Source organism: Fukomys damarensis, unplaced genomic scaffold (genome assembly GCF_012274545.1).
Source record: "Fukomys damarensis isolate Sample0158 unplaced genomic scaffold, DMR_v1.0_HiC HiC_scaffold_5, whole genome shotgun sequence".
NCBI classification, from domain to species: domain Eukaryota; kingdom Metazoa; phylum Chordata; class Mammalia; order Rodentia; family Bathyergidae; genus Fukomys; species Fukomys damarensis.
In genome coordinates this window covers 55896875-55918187 of record NW_022900917.1, presented here as the reverse complement: position 1 = coordinate 55918187, position 21313 = coordinate 55896875, and the positions used below count along the sequence as shown (strand labels likewise).

The following is a 21313-nucleotide window of genomic DNA, read 5'->3' as shown; positions in this document are numbered from 1 at the left end:
CAATTTAAATATGTTCAGGGACCATTTTCATCTCCAGAATTAAGGATTATTTTGATGTTACATCATTGCCTTTTCTCTTTTACTTTCCTTTTTAGTTTTATTTTAGGATTCCCTATTTTTAATGTTCATACAGAGATTTCTTTAACTGAAATACCAAATAGTTTCTTTGGTGTGAAAAACTATAATAGTACACAGGATCCTAATGAGATAATTAATAATGTGAAATAGGAAGTAAAGGGCTAAAGGTGTAGGGAAAGTGGGAAGGGTGGGGAAAAGGTTATAAGGGAGAGGAAAAAAATATGAGAAACTGAAAAAATGGAAATAAAGTGTGTGTAAATGGGGAGGGGAAGAAGCGGTGAACGGAGGGCAGGGACAAGGGGAAAAAATGAGAATCAAAACCTATTATGTAAAGGTACAGAATCCCAATGATGAATGTAACTGTATTGTATACCTAGATTGTACCAATAAGCTCAATAAAAAAAGTGCAGTAGACTGCATCTGTTAAAATTAGAAGACGAATGTGGAATAAAGATGGAATAAATGTGTGCTTCAATGTAATAAAAGAGTGTCCAGGAAAAAAAAAATTAGAAGACGTATAAACAAGACTCAAAACTAGACTTTCAAATCACCAAAGGCAACTCCAAAGGACCATGAGATGAAACAATATCTGACACTCAACCACCTGGACTCTATGAACTGGCAATGAAAGAGGATCTGGAAAAAATAAAATCAAAAGTAACTTCTCAGAAAACAGAGATTCTGTCCATAGTGAAAGACCTGATTAATAACTCAATAGCAGATACAGATTTTTTTAAAATAGAAGAGCTGAGGATCAAAATGGAACCCCAGCATAGAAAACAAATGGAATCCATAAAACAGATGCAAACAGGAGATCCAGGAGATGTAATCCAGGAGATTAAAAGCTACATTGAGAAATGAGAAGAAAGGAGCTAAAGGCGTAGGGAAGGTGGGATGGGTAGGGGAAGGGTAATAAGGGAAAAGAAAAAAATGTGAGACAATGAAAAGATGGAAATAAAGTGTTTGTAGATGGGGAGGGGAGGAGGGGGTAAAGGGAGGGTAGGGACAAGGGGAAAAAATGAGAACCAAGACCTGTCATGTAGAGGTACAAGACCCCAACAATGAATGTAACTGTACTGTATCCCTAAAATGTATCAATAAACTCAATTAAAACTGAAAAAAAAACTCCATTGAAAGTTTATGTAACAGAATGAGCCAATGTGAAGACAGACTATCAGATATAAAAGACAGGATTACAATTAGTGACCAGAAAAGAAAAGATTTCTTTAAAATAGTTAGAGACCATAACAATCCAGCAACTGCTAGATGACACAAAGAAGAATAACATAAGACTGATCAGAATCAATGAAGAAAGAAGAGAGGGAGCAAAAAAAACTGTGCACAGAAGTAATGATGCAAAATCTTCCCAAGCAGAGGGAAAGAATTTGACATACAGATAAGTGAAGCATATAGGACTCCAACTAGCTGGGATCAAAAATAAACTACACTGAGGCACATAATAGTCAAGATTCCAGAAACACAACAGAAGAGCAAAATCCTACAAGCAGTTAGAGAAAAGAAACAAATTATATACAAAGGAAAGCCCATCAGAATCACAGCAGACTTCTCAACACAAACCCTCAAATCAAGGACAGCCTAGAGTAAAGTATTTCAAGCCCTAAAGAAAACAATTTCCAATCCAGATTGATGTACCCTGCAAAACTGTCTTTCAAAATTAATGGAGAAATAGGATAATTTCATGACAAAGAGTACCTGGGGAATTTCATGAATACCAAATCAGCACTCCAAAAAATTTTAAACAGTATACTAGGAAAAAACAATGTGGGTTATAATCCCATGAAGCCCAGCATAATGAATCCATCAGGCGAGAAAAAATGAATTCAAAAGTGGAGATTCCAAAAAGAGGGAAAGGTCTTGACAAGAATAAGACAATACATATCAATTATAACCATCAATGTTAATGGTCTCAATTCACCAATCAAAAGTATACCCGTGCTGCTGAGGATTTAGCTCAGTAGTGCTGCCACCTGCCTCACAAGTGCAAGGGCCTGAGTTCAATTTCTGTTACCAAAAAAAAAGAAAATTTGCTGGGGATTTAGCTTAGAGGTTCCATCACTACCTTGTAAGTGCAAGGACCTGAGTTTGATCTCCCATACCAAAAACAAAAAACAAAAAAGTACAACCTCACTGGATGAAAGATAGCCTCTGTAATAAATGATGCTGGAAAAACTGGGTTTCAACTTGCCAAAGATTAAAACTAGACCTTTATCTCTCACCATGCACTAAACTAAAATCAAAATGGATCAAAGATCTAATTATTAAAACAGAAACACTAAACTGGCTGGAAGATAGGTAGAATTCTTGGAGACATTGGTGTAGGAAAAGACTTTATGAACAAAACTTCAGCTGTATGGGAACTAGCACAAAGTATTAACAGCTGGGTTCTCATCTCATTAGAAAGCTTCTGCAAAGCAAGAGAAACCACCAACAGAGGGAAAAGACAGCCCACAATGTCAGGGGAACAAAATTTACCAGCTGTTCCTCAGACAAAGGTCTACTATCTAGAATATATAAAGAACTTTAAAAAATCAAACTTCCCAAATTTAAAGACCCAATCCAAAAATGGGCAACCGAAATGAATAGATATTTCTCCAAAAAGTAGGAATAGTAAATAAACATATGAAAAAACATTCAGCATCACTGGTCATTCGAGAGATGCAAATGAAACAATTCTGAGATTTCACCTCACTTCAGAAAGAATGGCTGCTATCAAGAAATCAATCAATAAGAAATGCTGGTGGGGTTGTGGGGAAAAAGGAACCCTTCTCCATTGCTGGTGAGAGTGCAGACTGCTACAAGCACTGTGGAAAACAGTGTGGAGATTCCTCAAACAACTAGTATTAGATGTCCTATTTGACCCAGATTTTCCCTTCTTATCATCCCAAGAGAACTAAAAGCACTATATCACAATGATATATGTTTTTAGCAGCACATTTTGTAATAGCTATATCTTGAAAATAGCCCAAATGTCCATCAGCTCATGACTAGATAAAGTAGAAGTGCTTTTTTAATATATAAAATGGAGTACTACTCAGCCATAAAGAATAAGAAACTATCCATGTGAAATAGGTAGAAAAGGGCTAAAGGTGTAGGGAAAGTGGGAAGGGTAGGGGAAAGGTAATAAGGGAAATTTAAAAAATAACAAAATGAAAAAGTGGAAATAAAGTTTTTGTAAATGGGGATGGGAGGAAGGGGTGAAGGGAGGGCACAGAGAAGGGGAAAAAATGAGAACCAAGACCTGCCATGTAAAGGTACAAGATCCCAATAATGAATGTAATTGTACTGTATACCTAAAATGTACCAATAAACTCAATAAAAGAAAAAAAAAGAATAAGAAACTAGAGACATTTATAGCTAAAAGGATGCCCATTAAGCCCATACTCTTAGGTGAAATAAGTAGGACACACATATAAATACTGAATAGTGTCTGTGATGTAAAAAACTGAAAGCGTAAATAAGGATCAAAATGTATAATAGGTAATGTGAAATAGGAAGAAAAGGTGCAAAGGCGAAGGGGAAGTGGGAGGGGTAGAGGAAAGGAAAAAAGGGCAAGGAATAAATATAAGAAAAGGAAAAATGGAAACAGTCTTTGTAAACAGGTATAGAGGAGTTGAAGGGAGGACAGGGGAACGGAAAAAAAATAAGAGAACTAAGATATGCCATGTAAAGGTACAAATTCCCAAGATCAATGTCATCACACTGTAAACCCAAAATTTACCAATAAAATGAATGAATAAAAGAAGAAAAGTAGGAGATGAGGACATCTGCTAAGGGCAGGTAGGCTGATAAGGCAGGGGAAGATTGAGGAGAGGAGAGAACCCTTAAGGGTAGTCTCTGGGGGAGGGAGAGGAAGCTGAGCAGAGAAAGGTAGTCTAAGTGTGCTGACCAGTATTTGAGAGCACCACATGGTTTTCTCCTCTTGTGTCTTTCTCAGGGATAGGCACAGACAGAAAGGAGGCAGTTTATACAGGTTAGGTTTCAATAGGTGGCTGAAATGAAAGAACAAAGAGCACAATGAAAGCATAAGTATTTACAGGACAGGAATTCCAGAGCTACACCACATGCTCCACGGGACTTAGGTTGAAACAGTGGAGAAGGGGGAGGAATGGTGGGGGGAGGAAGTGAGAGGCAGCTAGAAGGAAGAGGGTGATGACAGGAAGCAGGAGGTTGGTAGGATAGGAAAGCGAAGGACAGGAGGTGTTAGCCAATAACAACAATCGATTGTGACTCTCACTGGCACCTGCAGAACAAGGAATATTTTGCCATAGATCTTGGTTAACCATGTCTGAAAGAGGCAGAGGTGGCCTGAGAGCCTGCAGTCTTTGGTCTGAACCCTTAGCTGTGTAACCTGCGGTTTTAGGCTCTTTCCCTTAGCTGTGTAACTTTGGGAAATTTCATTACTTCTCTGAGGGTTTTTGTATAGAGAGATGATAATATCAACATCAGTGAATTTTTGCAGTTTCCAGGGTTTGTAATGTAAATTATGGAACCTCCGGTGGTAATCAAAACATGTTTCCTTTACCCTCAGCTGAGAGTAGTGTAGGAACAAATGGGGAAGGGGAGAAGGGTGACTTTCCTATTAAGGGAATGAAATGAGGAGCCTTAGCTTCATGAAAATTGCTTCCTTTGTCCTGGTTTCTCCACACCAGGAATGTTGACAACCTTACTCCTCTAAGTTTATATGGAGGTAACCAGTGTATAACCATAACTCAAAGGTTATTTTCTGCAAAGTCACTTGTATCAGCAATGCCTGGACTGTGTGTTTCTGGGCCTATTTTAGACCTTCTGAAACATGAGCCTCTGTAGACAGTAGCTGAAACTGAAACCTTGAAACATAACAAAAAAGTACCCCATTTGGCCTGGGCATGGTTAAAGAAGCTTGTTGGATACTTCTCAACTACAACAGATTTCGTTTGGGGTTTTTGGTTTTTGGTACCGGAGATTGAACTCAGATCCTTGAGCTTGTGAGGCAGGCAGCAGAACCACTGAGCTAAATGACCCACCCCACAGCAGAGTTTTATGAGTGAAAAAAATCAGTTTTTGTAAAAGCTGAGCTGAAAAATACCTAAAAGTTACCTGCACATGGAAATGTTTAAATCATATGTTGATTATCTACTGTACTTAACTGTGCTGCAGTATGAATTTTTGTTATCCCTACATTCATACACCAAAATTCTAAAGCCCAAGCTGGTGATGGTGATTAGGTCATGAAGACATAGCACCCTCCTGATTGGGGTTAGTGTGCTGAAGATCTCCCTGCTCACCTAGCACATGAGAATTCAATGAGAAGAGGCCTTCATCAGCCAGGAAGTGGCCCCTCCAGACACTGACTCTGCTAACACCTTGCTCTTGGACTTCCCAGCCTCCAGAACCATCAAAAATAAACTTCTGTTATTCATTTTTTTAAAAACTAAGAAAGAAAACAGAGTATTGCAATGGAAATAATCATGCTATAGTAAACTGTGGCATATTCAAGGAAGTTGAGGCAAGGGAAAGTTTTTAGAGGCAAAAAGGGAGACTTTTTTTTTTATATACCAGGGAACAAACTAAGGTCCTTGTGCTTATCAGGCTGGTGGGGGAACCACTGAGCTAAGTCCCTGGTCAAAAAGGGAGATATTTACATAAGCTGCATGGCTACAAAGTTAATTGGTTTTGGAGACCCAGTGGCTTCAGTTTATTGGTGGCAGTGCAGTTGTTGGGCAAGTGTTCTGTACAGAGAATCCTCTCTGAATTGTTGCAGTCTTATTAATATTGGCAAAGGAAAAAAATAAAAGAAATACAAGTAGGAAAGGAAGAAATCAAATTATTATTGTTTGCAGATATGATCCAAAACTTAGAAAATCCTAATGATTACACCAAAGGACTTGTAGAGCTGATAAACACATTCAGCAAATAAACAGAACATAAAATCAACATAAAAGATCAATAGCTCTCCTATACACAATAATGGACTAGCCAAGAAAAAAAATCAGGAAAATAAGTCTATTCATAATAGCTTCAAAAAACAAAATATATAGGGATCAATGTAACCAAGGAGGTTACAACAGGACCCCAATGAGGAATGCTACTGTACTGTATACCTAAAATGTACCAATAAGCTTAATATAAAAAATAAATCAATAATTTTAAAAAAGAAAATTTCAGAACATTGAAGAAAGAAATTAAAGAAGATAGCATAAAATGCCTACTGTCATGGACCAGCAGAGTTAATATTGTCAAAATGACCATATTACCAAAGTGACCTATAGATTCAATGTAATCCCCATCAAAATGCCAATGACCTTCTTCATAAAATACCAGCTACAAAAAAAAAATCCTAAATTTCAAATGGAAACACAAAAGACCCTAAATAGCCAAAGCAATCTATACAAAAACAACAAAGCTGGAGACATCACAATACCAGATTTCAAATTATGCTACAAAACCGTGGTGACAAAAACAGCATGGTACAGGCACAAAAATTAACACACAGACCAATGGAAAAGAATAAAAGGCACAGAAACAAACCCATGCAACTACAACCATCTGATTCTGAACAAAGGATCCAAAATTATACCATGGAGAAAAGACCATCTTTTTAATAACAGGCCTCAGAAAACTGAGTATCCACTTGCAGAAATTAAAATTAGGTCCCTATCTTTCATTTGCATGAAAATGGATGGATCTGGAGGTCATTCTGTTGATTGAAAAAGTGAAACTCAGAAAGCCAAACATTATATGTTCTCTTTAATATGTAGAATCTGAAGGAGATAACATGAAAGTAGAAAAAAGACTAATAGGGCCAGGGATTTAGCTCAGTGGTGCTGCACCTGCCTGGCAATGCAAGGGCCTGGGTTCAATCCCCAGTACTGGGGGAAAAGAAAAGAAGAAAAGAGACTAACAGGAAAAGAATAAACAGGAAGGTGCTGTAAGGGAAGGTAATAGATGGAATAAATATGATCTATGATCAAAACATATGCAATAAAACAAAAACTGTGACACTGGGGGAGGGGAAGGCAAGGAGGACTATGGGAGTGAAAAAGATCAAAGTATATTATATGCCAAAATGAAACCTATTAATCTGCACAGCCACTATATAAACATTAAAAAATGTGAGAAAAAGGAATGTTAAAGATAAACTTTGTTACAGATATCTGTGGGGGGGCATGTAAAGCATGGGGTATGCAAATAAAACAGGAAGAAATCTCTTTGAAAGTCCTTGACAAAGTACTTATCTCAGACAAGCAGACACCCCCCCCTCCCCATCTGCAGTCCTACATCATTTCCCAGCTCCAATTCTGCCGGTTCTAATAAGAACAATTTTACTTTAGCATCGTCAACTCAGTTACAAAGCTGATGGTGGGGCCGGGCACGGATTTCAACTTCTCTATCTCAGCTCAACAGCCGTGTCTCGGTTTTGTTTCATTTTTATTAAGAGCCAGCTAGATGTTTTCACAATAAATATTTAACTATAAAACTCAAAAGTTCAGCAAATCTTTCTCTCCTCCCAAGCCAAGTGAGGACCTTAGAACGCAAACTCAGAATATGATCATTAAAGATCATATTTTATGATAGTCCAAACTTTTTGTTCTCTCTTGCTTTTATTTTACCTCTTAAATTAGGCATTATTCACCCAGCTTACTCTGTCAGGTTATGTATATGGATTCCATTCTGTCCACCGGTTTCTGTGTTCATTCTTATGCCAGTACCACAAAGATTTAAATATTTTAAATCAGGTATTCTAAGTCCTCCAATTTGGTTCTTTCTTTCAAAATTGTTTTGAGTCTTGTGGGTCCTTTGTATTTGAATATAAAGTTTTAAATTGACTTATCATTTCTTCCAAAAATCTAGATTTCTCTCTCTCTCTCTCTCTCTCTCTCTCTCTCTCTCTTTGATACTAGGGATTGAACCCAGGGCCTTCACACTGAGGTACATTCCCAGCCGCCCATTTTTGTTTTTTTGCATTTTTTGTTTGTTCACATTTTTTGTGGGTAGTCGGTACATGTACATGACATATTTTAATTCATTTTTTCTCCTTCCCTCCTCCATCCAACCCCTCCATCTTTTGGTCACTTTCTGTTTTGTAAAAGACCTATCTCACTGTCTCCTATTATTTATCTTTTATTTTACTCTTTAGTTTACTTATACTTCAGATTTCTTATAGAAAAGAAAAACCATGTGATATTTAAGCTGTGTGTCTGATTTATTTCACTTAATCTTATCACTTCAAGGCACATCCATTGTTCTAGAATGTCTCAAATGTATCCTTCTTTATAACAGAGTATAGTACTCCGTTGTGTATAATTAACTTCTTTTTCTTTATCCATTCCACTGTTGATGGACCCATAGACAACTTCCAAGATTTAGCTGTTATGAATTGTGCTGCTATAAATATAGGTGGTCATGTATTACTGTGATATGTCTTCTGCTAGCAATGAATACCAATTTTATGCCAATCTCTCTAAACAAATGATGATAAGGGAATACTTCTAGGTTCATTATTTTCTGCAGCCAAAATTAGTATAAGAACACAACCTCTCCCACCAAAAAAGAAAAAAAAAGACAAGAAAACTATAGGCTAATATTTTTTAAATATTTTTAGATATTTTTACTTCTATTACATGAAAAAACAATAATTACAAATTAAAATTTAAAATAGTGTAAAAATATAAAATATTCAACAAACTATGTGAGCTGGGCTACTTACTCTCTTTGAAAATACCTAGTAGAGAAATATCTGGGTCAAGTGGAATTTCTGTTTCTAGTTTTTTGAGCATTTTCCGTAGTGGTTTTTTACCAGTTCATGTTCCCACCAGCAATATGAAAGGATTCAGTTTATTTTTCCCCCACAACTGTAGCAGCATTTATTATTGTTTGATTCCTTGATGACTGTTATTCTTTCTGAAATAAGATGGAATCTCAGTGTTGTTTTAATTTGCATTTCTCTAATAGCCAGTGATGTTGAACATCTTTTCATGTATTTATTGATCATTTGTATTTCTTCAGAGAAGTTTCTATTAATTTCAATTGCCCATTTTTTGATTGGCTTTTTTAATTTGGAGATCTATTCTTTTAATTCTTTATATATTTTAGATATTAGTCCTCCATCTGAAGTATAGCTGGCAACATTTTTCCCATTCTGTAGGTTATCTCTTCACTGTGTTGTTTGTTTCCTTTGCTGTTCAGAAGCTTTTAAATGTAGTAAAACCTATTTGTTTGTTCTTGATTCTCTTTCTTGTGCATGGAGTTCTGCTCAGAAAGTCCTTGGGTATGATATAACTTCAAGAGTTTTAACTATTTTATTGCCCAGCAGGTTAAAGTGTTTCTGTTTTAATATTTAGATAGTTGAACCATTTAGGTTTTAGTTGTATACATAGTGAAAGATGAGTCTAACTTAAATCTTCTGCACGTGTTTAGTCAGTTTTCACAGTAGCATTTATTAAAGCAGCTATCTTTCCTCTTTCCTCCAACATACTTTGTTCTAGCCCTTTAAAAACTTTTTTTTTTTTAATCAAGATCTCACTAAGTTGCCCAGACTGGGTCTGAACTTTTGATCCTCCTGCTCAGACTCAAAAAATGTTGCATTATGTTATGCTGCTTTAAATTTTAATTTCTAAATATTCATTTTTCTTGTGGACATAGATGTAAAAATCTCTAAAAGTATTGGTCTGTAGTTTTCTTGTCTTCTTTTAGGGGGAGAGGGGTTTAACACAAACCCCTTAGTTATAGTAGTTTTCGCTGCAGAAAATGAATCCCGAAGTATTCCTTCATCTTCCTTTCTTTCGAGAAATTGGTAAACAATTGATATTGACTGCTAGCCAAGAGAAATGTATTTAATTTTTATAGTTTGACTTTGTATCTCATTTATTAGTTCTAGGCTTGTTTTTATCTTTTTTTTTCTTTTTTTAGATTTTCTCCATTGATGACAGAGTCACATGAATAAATGAAGTTTTATCTTTTGATATCCAATGTGCATGCTTTCTTTTTCTTGCCATCTTCCACCTAGTACCACTCAAGATTTACTTTGCAGTGTTGAATAGAACAGACATCATTAAATTATTCTTAATTTTAGGAGAAAAACATTCAATCTTCTACCATTCAGTATAATGTCAACTGTAGGTTTTTAGTAGATGCCCTTTACCTAATTGAGGAGGTTTCCTTTTATACTCGCTGGCAGTTTTCATGGTGAGTAGATACTGAGTTTTGTCAAATTCTTTCTTTAAATATGCTGAAATGATCATATGATTTTTTTAGTCTAAATTTGGTGAGTTACATTGATTGATTTTTTAAATGTTAAATCTATCTTGAATTCCTGCAATAAACCCTACTTGGACAAGATATATCATCCTTTTTATAAACAGTTAGATTCACTTTGCTCAAACTTTCATGAAAAATGTTGATTTTCTTTTCTTCTTTCATCTTTTGAATATGGTCTTGTAATTTTGCCTTAAGAAAAAATGAATTAAGAATTATCCCCTCAGGCTGGGAATTTAGCTCAGTGGCACCGAGCCTGCTTCTCAAGTGCAAAGTCCTGAGTTCAATCCCTGGTACCAAAAAGAAAGAAAGAGAAAGAAAGAAAGGAACAAAGGAAGGAAGGAAGGAAGGAAGATGCCCTCCTCTTCCTTTATCTGGAGAAGTTTTTTTTTTTTTTTAATTCTGATAAATTTCATCAGGGAAGTCACCTGGATATAGAATTTTTCTTTTAGAATATTTTGCCTACTAATTCAATTTATTTAGTAGATTTAGAACTGAGGCACAAGTTGAAACAAAATTTATGTAGGTAGATGCAACTCAGGAAAACTCAGGCTTAAACAGACCTGACTATGCCCTCCAGGGTCTTAGAGATTTCAATCTAGTTTTAAGGGCAAAACCACAAGTAAGAGGAAATGACAGTAGCTTTTTATCAAGAATTTAGATTAGTGCACAGCAGTTAGCAAAGAAAGGGATTGATTGGCTAAGAAAGCAGGTAAAATAGTTCTCGGAGAGAAAGTAGAAAGAAAGGACAAGAACAAAGAAATTCCTGGGAAAGGAAGGAAAGTAGCGGCAAGATGGCTAATGTTCTGCTGTAAGGAAAACTATCTCTCAGCACACAAACTACACTATGCAGCCAGTTCGGCCTGATGGTGTATCACTATGTGCTGGGAGAGGGATGCACATCTTCACAGGGTCAGAAGCTCCTCAGTTAGATGTGAATGAAGCCTGGTTTCTTATGTCCTCTCAACTTAATACAATAGTGGGTGGAGGGGAGAGGCTTTATCTGCTTTGTTCTTTGATTTTAACTTCTTCTATACTGGTAGGTAAGTTTTGTTTGTGCCATTTTTTTTCTCTTTGGAGTGCATTACGTTTCTTGGATCTATGGTTTTGTGATTCTTATTAAATGTAAAAGAATCTATAAACATTATTTCTTCATATTTTTGGTCCCTCCATTCTTTTCCTTTTCATACTTTGTTACACATATATAGAGCCTGCTTGATATTGACAAATGATACCATTTATCAAGACTAAGTTTTCTAGTCTTTTTTTTTTCCCCCTCTACCTCATTTTTAATACACTGCTGTTTTCAGGCTTACTAGTCTTTTCTTCTGCAGTACTTAACCTGCTGTTAATCCAACAAAGTGTGTATTTCATTTCTAATAATACCACTTCAGAAGTTGAATTTATGTCTTAATATCTTGGATTCATTTCCTCATCATATTCATGTTTTCCTCTATATTAATACTCTTATTTTGCCATTTCTGAGTTTATTTCTTTCTGATGATTTTTCTCCTATTTGTGGATCTTTTTTGTTCTTTGCATGGTTTGTTTGTTTTTAATTGAATGCTAGGCAGTGACTTTTATATTCTGAATTGAATTTAATTGTATTCCTTTAAAGTGACTTGACACACAGGTTACTTAGAACAATGATCCTTTCACAGTTTGCTTTTAAACTTGTTAGGGCAGGACCAGAGCCTACAGGCTAATTTAGCTCTACAAGATATGACACTTCTGAGAACTCAACCCTACTTTCCATGTACAACCAGGTCTCTGCCCTGCATGTGAGAACAGATTTACCCTGGCCCTGGGTGGAATTTGCCATGACAAGAAAGCATGAATAAAGGGCATTTTCTCAACCTTCATGGTAGCTGTCAGCCGCATTGTAGCTTCGGGATAGGTGAGCTCAATGGCACAGGTATTAAACAGGAAACATGTTTCTCTGCAGTTCAAGCAAGACTAGTGGAAAAGTTTTCCCCCACTCCCTCAATGTGTCCAGCCCTCCAGACACTTCCTCTCAAGCATCTCAGGAATTTTTTTGTTCTCAGTTTCATCACTTCTGTCTTGCTGCCAAATATAAATGAGATGTGGCTCTGTGCACTCACCCTGCTGTCTATAATATCTGATAACAGGTGAATTTGCTCAGCCCAGATGACTTGTGTTCTACATAACCAATACAAAGTGCTTAACTCCTGCAAGCCCTCCCCATCTCAAAAGTATAACCTGCCCTGCTCAGCCCCAAAGTAGGGTCAGTCTCTTTGTGGAGAAGTCCCAGATTGACCTGCTGGCGTTAAAAATAAAATTGAAGGGCCAGGGACTTAGCTCAGTGGTTCCACCACCTGCCTTGCAAGTGCAAGGTACCAAAACAAATAAAAATAAATTAATTAATAAAACTGTACATTTTGCTTCCAAAACTTCTGGGTGCATCTGTCACTCTCCTGAACTACCTGTCTGTATGTCCTGGCTGACACTTTGCTGCTGCAGTATGAATCTCTAAAGAAAAATGCCAGCTGGAGAGGAGACATTTGTTTAAAAAAAAATCCTTTTGTTTTCCTCAATCCATGATTTTCCACATCCTTAGTTCTCCTGGAAATTTACTGCCTGGGGAATATCAGGTAAAAAAGCCAAAAACCAAGACCAGACTAGAACCACTCCAAGCCTTTACTGTAAGGACAACCTGCCAGGCTGTCTCTGATCAAAGAAGAGAGAGCAATATGGCAGAACAAAGAGCTTCTTTTATAGGACTGAGGTGGGACTTATAGGAGCTGGGGTGGAGTTAAGTGCAGTAGTATTAAGGGTTTGGAGGAGCCTGTGACATCACTAGGAGGGACTTGTGACATCACTGGTTACTCAGAGGTAGCAAGTATCTGGTTACTTTTTGATGGCAGAAGAGGCTGCCCCTTGGTAGATGGGAGAAGCCATCTTTTTAGGTGAGAAGCAGGGCATTGTGGGAAGAGGATAAGTCATTTTAAGGTGAGGGAAATCTAACAGGGAATACACACCTTAAATATATTCCATCAGGCAACCAGCTTCAAGAGAGTTGAGCAGAGGCTTTAGACCTTTGGAACAGATCTTTTTTTTTGTTTTTTTTTTGGTACCAGGGATCAAACTTGGTACCTTGCGAGGCAGACGGCAGAACCACTGAGCTAAATCCCCAGCAGGAACACATCTTTATTTATTACAGATGCCACCGCCAATGTTATGATTGTTCATTTTTATGGATCAAACCTAGTCCCTTAAATTATGGGGTTCCTAAGAATTGTTTGCTCTTTCTTATATTTTAGTAAAATTATTAAACTCTGTTGTCTGGGAGGTTAAATGAGGTGGAGGTTTACTGAGACAAAATAAAAGACAGGAAGAGAAGCAGAAAATGGCAAACTAAAGTGGTTGCTGAGATTTTTGAGCTGCTGGGAACACTGAAATCCCTCATTATCAATGAGAGAATTAGAAGACAAGGCTCTACCAGAGCTTTCCATAGCAATGTATGAGTCATCCCACTCCTATTTAAGGCAGCGGTGCAGCTCTATGCAATTACATGCTACATTTTCTCAGCAGTTGACTTGACAAACTTGAAATATATACTGAACATTTTGTGTCAGTCCCTTTTCCATTACCAGATACCTGAGTTAATCTGCTTTCAAAAAGGAAAGATTTATTTTAGTTCACAGTTTTGAAGGTTTTAGCCCAAGCTCAGTTGGCCTATTGCTTTTGGGTCAGTGGCAAGACAGGAAATGACAGAGTGCATGGCAGGGCAAAATCAGTCACCTCATGGCCAGGATACAAAAAGAAAGTGAAAGAGGGAGAAAGGAGTCCCACGGTCCCTTTCAAAGACACAGGCCCAGTGACCTCAAACCACCCTCCAGGCCCCATCTCGCACAGTTTCCACCACCTCCCAGGAACACCAAGGTGAGAACAAAAGCCTTTATTACACGGGCCTTTGGGAGACACTGCAGATCCAAACTAGAGCACCTGTGTTAGGGTTTAACACAAAACATGGAGAAAGACTCATTTACCATCGTAGGGCACTGCTCCCTGATGCATCATCTTAATGTGGCAGCTGAGTTCAGAAGTGAAGCACCAGTGAACAAGGCATTCTGACCTAATTATCAGTCAATATCGCTAAATAATATCTTTTGTTGGGCTTTTTTTTCCACAGTAAGTACATATGAATTTTGTGTCCAATTATATGTGCAATTATAAATCAACAAAAACATGTAATATGCTTTCAGACACAGTTGTATTGCTTTGTCTGTCTGACTGGAGTTTCGGTTGGTTTGGTGAAGGTTACTGCAATGGCTGTTATTCCTGGACCTCTCTCTGGAAGTGACAGTGAGAGCTCTAAAAAAGCCACTGTGATTAAAATTCAAAAGTCATACAGACGTTAGGAATGTTTGGAGAGGAAGAAAGAGACAGAAGAAAAGAGAAAAGGACAGCCCATAGAGCTTCTCCAAGGGTAAGTGACAATTCCTCTATTTTCTTAATCAAGGTTGCAGCAAGGTCATAAACATTGAATGCACCAGAGCTACTTTCACAGAGCCTGAGACAGGTCCCTTTCATCATAATTTCTTTTTTTTTTTTTTTTTTTTTCCAAAGATTGAACTCAGGTCCTTGTGCTCATGAGGCAGGCAGTGGCACCACTGACCTAAATCCCTGGCCCTTCATCATAAATTCTTAATGTCTAGCTAATCCAGGAAATGGTATAACATTGAATGCAATCTCACATAATAGCATTTTTGGAGACACTTAGTCACGCACCTAATTCCTGGATTGGGTATATATAATTGCCTTGAGAATTCTGAGTAAAAGAGCCAGAAATTATTCAACTATATAAACATTTGGATTTATTTTATGCCATTCATCCTACTGAAGTCAAAGGGAAAATGATCAAATCCTGCTCTGCAGCACCAGCTCTGTACAGCCAACTCCAGAACAGATCCCTCTTGAACACGAAACTGCCAGCCTCCCCAGGAAAGCTCCTCACTCTGAAATTACCTGTGATTTAGACTTGTCAAAGTAATTTACATGTATCTAACACACATAGTCATATGCTGGAATCTTTTCCTCCCATACTTGTGATAAAAGCTGAAAAATACCAGATCAGAACTTTTAACTTCTCCAGGTTTGGGAAGGCTTGAATTAAGAAGAAAAAATAAACATGAGCTGATAGCTGAGCAGTAGTGAACTTAGGGCCTCCCCACTACTGTGGTCACTCAGTCCTGCAACACAAATGATGCTGCTGGAGGAGAGGTGGGTCCAGGTGCAGCAGCTGGGGAGACAAAAAGGACCATCTTGCTCCTCCAGGAAAGCAGGCAGCAGTGTCCCTGTAGATACCTCCAAGAAGAGTGATGCTGACTCTGTACCGCAGGCTGTTCTCTGGGACTATGCACTTCAATGTCAGCCTGGAGTCTGAGGGTTAGAGAGACCCACTGCACAAAATGCACACATCTTCCAACACTTCAGGGATGAAGAGAGAGGCTTGGCCAATTACCTGCCTTCTCTGAATAAGCAGCTGTACACTTCACGATGGGCTGGGAAGAGCAATTACTCCCCCGCAAAGGGATTCTCAGAAAGGGTGGATTTTAAATTTACTAGCCTATCTTCTACTTTCTCTAGCTTCTTTGCTTCCTTTCTGCTGTTTAAAGGCCAAAAAGAATGCATTTCTCAGCTCTGAACCATCTTTTTGGCCACATGTGAATCTTTTCTACTACAGTATTAAATTTGGCTAGGACAGTCCTGGTTGCTTCTCCTCTGAATTTGCATTTCCGTATGATTCTCACTTCAGGTTTCATTAACACCAACCCCACCTTCTTCTTCTCCCAATTCTAATATTCAGATGAGGTGTTGCTAGTAAGTGGAGCTCAAAAACCTTGATATTTCCTTCCTCAAAGCAGCCAATCAATTCCCAGTCCTGTTGGGTTTTAAATAACTCAGTTAGATATGGAGTCTAAACTCAGCTCTTTACTAAAAAAGAGACCTTGAATGCCAAGTTCAGGCCAGCAAATCCCCTATAGATAGATAAACAAAAACACTCAAGAGAGAGAATATCTTTGAGGAGGATCACGGGACTTCACTGAAATGAAGCCCCAAACTGACTCAAACTCACAGATTTATTGAGGAACAACAAAGCCATGTAGCCTTCTGCTGAGTACAGAGGTTTCTTATAGGTTGGAAAGGCATCATGACCATTTGGGTGACTTATTAATTTTTATCTGATTATCCCCATGTTTTTCTCAAAAGGCCCATCTCCGCTTCAGTTGGCGAAACATCCCATCTTCACAGTGTTCCAGCTCCTTGGGGTCAGCAGTCTTCCCCTCCCCACCAGTCAATCTGAGCAGACATTGATCCATTGGATGTTGCAAGGAACTCCCCACTTGAATAAGGTATTTAATCTGTTACTTACTTCCCTTATGTTTCAAATAGAAGGGTTTTAATGTTTTTTATCTTATTGTATTGAGTTTATTGTGAAGAAACAAATATAAAGCATTTGACATGGTACCCAGAGCAGGATAAGCAATTCTTTGCCCTGTTTCAGCTACCTGCATGGCATACCTGAGCTACCTGCAATACCTTTTTACCTGTATGTCTGCACTCATCACTACTTACATGACCTCCTTACCACACGTGTTTGCAGTTACCATCTCTTTAGCAATAAAGTTCTTCATGAGAAACTACAGTTCTAGGCAACAACCCCTTCAACAGCAAAACTGAAATCTACTCAATTTTCGGCGGTCCACTCTCCCCTCATCACCTGGTTCATGTCCCCAGCCCTCTTCCAGCTGATTCTGTAACTGAGAGGATAAAATGGATTTCCGAAAGATAGAATTATTTTTTTCTTTTAGGAATTGGCTGCCTCTCCAACTTCTTCATGCTAAGAGTATTACTGCCACTCCCTCCTCTCCTCAGCTCAGGAAAATGGACAAAAAGCAAAGCTTCAAGAGCATTGTCTGACAAAATCCAACACCCATTCATTGTAAAAATCCTACAATAAATTTGAATAGATGGTCTTTATCTCAACCTGGTAAAAGCCATGTATGAAAAACCAACAGCCAACTTCATACTAAATGGTCAAAAACTGAAATCCTTCATGTTAAAAACAGAAAAAAGACAAGGATATCCACTATCACCACTCCTGTTCAATAGAGTTCTGGAAGCATTAACCACAGCAATTAGACAAGAGAAAGAAATAAAAGGAATAAAGACAGGAAAGGAAGAAGATAAACTGTCATTATTTGCAGATGACATGATACTTTATATAGAAGACCCCCAAAACTCCACCAAAAGACTTCTAAACTTAATTACCAAATTCAGTAGAGTAGCTGGATACAAGATCAACACTCAATAGTTTTCTTATACACAAATAATTGACTCATTCAAAGAGAAACTGGAGAAACAATTACTTTTACAATAGCATCCAAAAAATGAAATATCTAGGAATCAATCCAATGAAGAAAGTAAAAACCCCTACTTTGAAAAGTATAGCTTATACAAGAGATCAAAGACGATATCAGAAAATGGAAAGCTATCCTTTGTTCATTGGTGGGAAGAACCAATATAATGAAAATGGCCTTACTTCCAAAACTTTTTGTAGATTCAATGCAATCCCAATTGAAATACCAACAGCATATGTCACAGACCTTGAGAAAACAATCCAAAATTTATTTGGGAACCAGAAGAGATCTAGACCAGCAAAAGCAATTCCAGGCAACAAAGAAAAGACAGGGAGTATCACAATCCCCAACTTTAAATTATGCTACAAATCTACTGTGATAAAAGCAGCATGGTACTGGAAAAGAAACAGACCTGAGGACTAGTGGAACAGATTAGAAGATGCAAAATCAACTCCAGACACACTCAGCCACCTCATCTTTGACAAAGGAGCCTAACACCCTCTCTGAAATAAAGATAGCCTCTCTAATAAATTGTGCTGGAAAAACTGGGTTTCAACTTGCCAAAGATTAAAACTAGACCTATATCTCTCACTGTGCACTAAACTAAAATTGAAATGAATCAAAGATCTAAATATTAAAACAGAAACACAAACCTGCTGGAAGAGAGGTTAGGTAGAACTCTTTAAGACATTGGCATAGGAAAAGAGTTTCATGAGAACCAGCACAAAGTATCAACAACTGAGTTCTCATTTCATTAAAAAGCTTCTGCACAGCAAGAGAAACCACCAACAGAGTGAAGAGAGAACCCACAATGTGGGGAAAAACTTTTACCAGCTGTTCCTCAGACAAAGGACTACTATCTACAATTTATTGAGAACTTTAAAAAATCAGACCCCCCAAATTCAAAGACCCAATCCAGAAATTGGCAACTGAAATAGACATTTCTCAGACAAAAAAGTAGAATCAACAATAAACATAAAAAACAATGTTCAATATCACTGGTCATTTGAGAGATGCAAATGAAAACTGCTGAGATTTCACCTCAGTCCAGAAAGAATGGCTGCCATCAAGAAATCAACCAGTAGCAAATGCTGGTGGGGCTGTGGGGAAAAAGGAACCTTTCTTCATTGTTGGTATGAGTGCAGACTGGTACAAGCACTGTGGAAATCAGTGTGGTGATTCCTCAAATAAACTAGGATTAAAGGTCTCACTTGACCCAGCTTTTCCCTTCTTGTTATCTTTCCAAAGAACTAATAGCATCATACCTCAGTGATATATGCACACCCCTACTTATAGTGGCACAATTCCTTATAACTAAATCTTGGAAACAGACCAAATGCCCATCAATTCATGATTAGATAAAGTAGATGTGTTTGGGCTTTTTTAAAATAAAATGGAGTACTACTTGTCCACAAAGAAAGATAAACTAGAGATATTTATAGGCAAATGGATGCACTTTGAGGCCATACTCTTAAGTAAAATAAATAAGACACACTTGTGTAAATACCAAATTGTTTCTCTGGTGTGAAAACTGAAAGTGTAAATGAGGACCAGAATTATAATAGATATTGTGAAATAGGAAGAAAATGTTCAAAGAGAAAGGGGAACAAGGGAGGGGGGCAGGGGAAAGGAAAGAAGAGAAAGAAAAGAAGGAAAAATGGAAATAAAGCTTATGTAAATAGGGAGAGGTGGAGGGGTTGAAGGGAGGCCAGGGGAATGGGAAAAAAAAGAATCAAGATATATCATGTACAGGTACAAAATCTCGATGAATGTGATCATAATATATGCCTAAAATGTACCAATAAATTCAATAACTATTAAAAAAAGAGGATTGTCTGAAAGAAATGCATATGCTTTGAATAAACTCTTTTCCTTTTTCACCCAAACAATAACCCTCCTGCGTTGGGAAGTGGTGGCCTGAGGACCTGAGCACATGGTAAAAATTCTACACAATCTTGTTTCCAGCAGTACCTGCAGCTCAGGTCAAGAGCCACACTTTCAACTCTCACCAATCCTGTGGAAATATCCCAAGGGTTCCACCTCAGCTGGCTTCCAACACACATACTACGGATCCTTGACATGGGTGAGAGTCTGCCCTGCTCTTCCCTGGCAGTTTAACACACTATTACAGGTCATCGATTGCCGTGCCCTTACAAGTCATTAAAATATCATATCCTCCCCTAATTGTGCCCCTGGCTCTTCTGTAGGGAAGGAAGCAGACCTGCCAAGGAAGGTGTGGTTTTCACTCCAAGTCCCTGCAGGCCTCAAATGTCCTTTAACAGAACCCAGGGCCAACTCTGTTTCTGCCCATGTTTCCAATGCTGGGTGTACACAGGGGTGTGGGGGTGGAGAGGTGCTTGAAAGGAGAGACATGGATGAGAGCTGTGGCAGAGGACATGGTTGATGGAGAGGATTAAAATGAGTGCCTGGTCTATGGTTTGGTGAGAAGCAAAACAGGTAGAGAGGCAGCCAGGAAAAACAGGCAAAACGCAGAGGAGAAGGAGGAAGGGACAGGCCAGTATCAGAAAGGGATATGAACTTGACTTCCGAGTGGAGTATGCCATGGAAGTATGCCTGGAGCCTTCCGAGCATTAGGTACACCTGGAGCCTGGGGCTGGAGGTGGGCTGGTGGGACACTGCTGATGCCCCAGCATGGAAATGATTCATGATGACGATGACTCTATCACCTCTTTTAAATGAAATGTATGCTCATATCCATTTTGATCTTACCAACATCACATCCATCTCTCCAGAACCCTTAGACAAAACTCTTCATGTCTCTCTGGTGCATCTCTAGTAGAGTATATGAAGCCTTGACAACAGGATCCCACGAGCTGCCTTCACTCCAGGTTCTGGCTCGGCTCCTATACCTCCCCTCCTTTGAAACGCTGCACCCTCATCTCCACTGCAGCCAACAGCCACTCTCCCTGTACTCCTCAGCTGTGTTACCACTTTCAACTCCTGAGAAAACACCCTTGCTTTATACATGTATGGGTTCCTATTCCTCCTTCTCTGAGCCCGGCACAGAAGGACAAACACCACATGACCTCATTCATTTGTAGAGTCTGAAAAAGTTGTTCGAATAGAAGTAGAAAATACAACAGTGGTTACCAGAGACTGGGAAAGACCCGTTGCAGAGAATTTGGAAAGAAAGTTCAGCAGGTTCAAAGTTGTGGTTAGGAGGACTAAATTCTGAGGTTGTATAGCACAGTAGAGTACATGTATCTTATATTTCAGAATAGCTAGAAGAGAGGATTTTGAATCTTCTACTGAAAGAATATAAGTTTGAGGTGATGGAAATGCTAGTTATCCTGCTTCAGTCATCACACAATGTATAGTTATAGCTAAAGAGCACCTTATGCCCCATAAATAAGTAGTTATTATGTCAACAAACAAAATAAAATTTTAAAAAATATCAACTTATCAGAACGGGTTGATTTAGTCAGTAAATAGGTCAAAGTCCCTTCCCAGTAACCAGAAAGAGACTATATCTTAAAATAAATGCACAAATATTGTCTGAAAGAGTTTGGGTATAGTCAGTACAAACGCACACATAATAACACACACACACACACAAAAAAAAAAAAAAAAAAAAC

At 38.1% G+C, this 21313-nt stretch overlaps 1 long non-coding RNA gene across 5 annotated transcripts; it reads left to right on the top strand.

The window, feature by feature from the left end:
* Nucleotides 1–13189: 13189 nt before the first annotated feature.
* LOC104853208 lies at nucleotides 13190–19892 on the top strand. 5 transcript variants are annotated; one of them, XR_777715.1, is made up of 4 exons: nucleotides 13190–13259; nucleotides 14613–14782; nucleotides 16567–16709; nucleotides 17169–17287. It is a non-coding gene; the product is annotated as an uncharacterized LOC104853208 (long non-coding RNA). The 5 variants fall into 5 exon arrangements; XR_002024936.1 differs by lacking the exon at nucleotides 17169–17287 and adding an exon at nucleotides 19686–19892 and having other exon boundaries at nucleotides 13216–13259; nucleotides 14559–14782; XR_777713.1 differs by lacking the exon at nucleotides 17169–17287 and adding an exon at nucleotides 19683–19892 and having other exon boundaries at nucleotides 13216–13259; nucleotides 14559–14782.
* The last annotated feature ends 1421 nt before the right edge of the window (nucleotides 19893–21313 follow it).